We start from the raw sequence: 2,325 nt of genomic DNA, 5'->3' as shown, positions 1-2,325 counted from the left end.
GGCGCTGGGGCTGAGAGCTGGGCCCGGGTTGAGGCGGAGCAGGAGCTGGTTTCCTCGCAGGGGGACGCCCTCGGCGGGCAGACGGGCAGGGCCCGTGGCGGCAGGTCTGCGGCGGGGCATGATGTGCGAAATGGCCTCCGTCTGCTTCTTCACCGCGGAGAACTGTTGTGCGAAGTCCTCGACGGTGTCACCGAAAAGGCCAATCTGGGAGACAGGTGCGTCCAGGAAGCGGTTCTTGTCAGCCTCATGCATCTCGACCAGGTTGAGCCAAAGATGGCGTTCCTGGACCACTAGGGTGGCCATCGTCTGTCCGAGTGCCTGCGCTGTGGCCTTCGTCGCTCTCAGGGCGAGGTCGGTCGCTGAGCGCAGTTCCTGCAGCACATCAGGATCAGGTCCACCCCCGTGCATGTTTCTGAGAGCTTTGGCCTGGTGGACTTGCAGGAGGGCCATCGCATGCAGGGCGGAGGCAGCGCGTCCGGCCGCGCTGTAGGCTCTCGCGTTGAGCGAGGATGTTGTCCTACCGGGCTTGGACGGGAGTACGGGGCGACCCCGCCAGGAGGTAGGGCTACCGGGGCATAGATGGTACGCAACTGCCCTATCGACCTGGGGAATCGCGTCGTACCCGTGGCGCTCTCCGCCGTCGAGGGTGGAGAGAGTGGAGCGGGTGGCACCTGGACGAGTGGAGAGCAGGGCTCTCCACGTAGACGTCAGCTCATCATGCACCTCCGGGAAGAAAGGAACCGGGGGGGTGCGAGGCCGTGAACGGCGCGCCGCCCCCAGGAACCAATCGTCCAACCGCGAAGGCTGTGGGGAGGATGGAGGGTTCCAATCCAGCCCCACGCTTACGGCGGCCCGGGCAAGCATGTCGGTCATCTGAGCGTCGGCCTCTGCCTGGGCCTGCTGGCCCGAAGGCGGCAGTCCAGGGGAGTCCTCGGCATCAGACACCGCACTCTCCGATGCAGCGGCGAGCTCGTCTGCTTCGAACTCGGGAGGATAGACAGCCAGGCCGTGAGGCGAGCCGCTATCGCCGCGAGCGTGGACGGAGACCATCGAGCGTGTCGGGGAACGGGAGGTTCGCGGGGGGTTACCCGGCGAAACTGCACCCGCTGCCGCCCCCAGCGCCAACCGCACCGTCCTCAATCCCGTGGGAAGAAGGAGCAATGCGGGGTGCAGCTGGGGTGGCTTGCTTCCGGTTGAAAGCAAGCCGCGACCGCAACGTGGTCATGGTCATGTTCTCGCAGTGAGAACCTGAGCCATCCACAAACGCTGCCTCGGTGTGATCGCGGCCCAAACACACGAGACAGCGCCTGTGGCCGTCTGAAGCGGAGAGCGCTCTACCGCATCCAGGAACAACATAGGGGCGGAAGGGCATCTTCAAAAAGACGCGTCCTGAAAAGGACGTTCAACGCCGCTGTGTTTACTCTTTTAGAGGAAATTTTACTCTTTTAGTAAAAACACTCTTTAATACACAGTGTGTGTGTGTGTGTGTCTGCGCTGTCGAAGGGCTCAGGGGCAACAATGCACGTCGTGCAAGGGAAGAGAAAGCCGCTGTTGTGCGCGTCAAATCCAACAGCATGCAGATCGTCAGAGGAACAGGAACGTAGTGGTTTGTATAACTCGCAGTCAGCTGCAAACAGACCATCGGCTCCGAAGAAATTTTCTGAATGAACTCCCGTATTTGCCCCGCTTAAATACCCGTATGTCCAGGGGCGGGGTATGCAAATACTGACTGCCAACTCCCATTGGCCCTTTTCAATAAGATCAGAGATGAATATCGGCGCTCAAGAGAGACCCCTAGTGTCGCTTCTCCGACACAACGTGGAGAGAGCGACAGAAGGGGAACTCTGTGTTAATTCTGTGTGTGACTCTCTTTCTGCAGCAGAACATATTTGAGGAAAAATAGTCAAATATTTCAGCTCAGAAGGTCCTAAAAATGCAAGTGGATGATCAGAATTTGGAAGCTCCAGAAATCACAGACAGTCACCATAAACTGACACAACAAACTGAATTGAACAGCTGGAGATGTAATGATGACATTTATGCTGTCTGTGATTTCTGGAGCTTCAAAAGTTGCTTTGAAAGTCTCATTGTAAGGACCTGCTGAGCTGAGATATTTTACTATTGTTCTTCAAATGTGAAAGAAAGAAAGAAAGTCACACACATCTGTGATGGCATGAGCGTGAGTAAATGATCAGAGTTTTCATTTTTGTGTGAACCATCACTTTATTATTGCTCCCTCACAATTAATGAATCATGGTTTTACTTTAGTAAAATTATATCAAACACGACTTTAGTAACATGATAAATCTTGCAGTAATGGTTTTT

The sequence above is a fragment of the Xyrauchen texanus genome, chromosome 10, assembly GCF_025860055.1.
Source record: "Xyrauchen texanus isolate HMW12.3.18 chromosome 10, RBS_HiC_50CHRs, whole genome shotgun sequence".
NCBI lineage: Eukaryota > Metazoa > Chordata > Actinopteri > Cypriniformes > Catostomidae > Xyrauchen > Xyrauchen texanus.
This window is presented reverse-complemented; position numbering follows the sequence as displayed.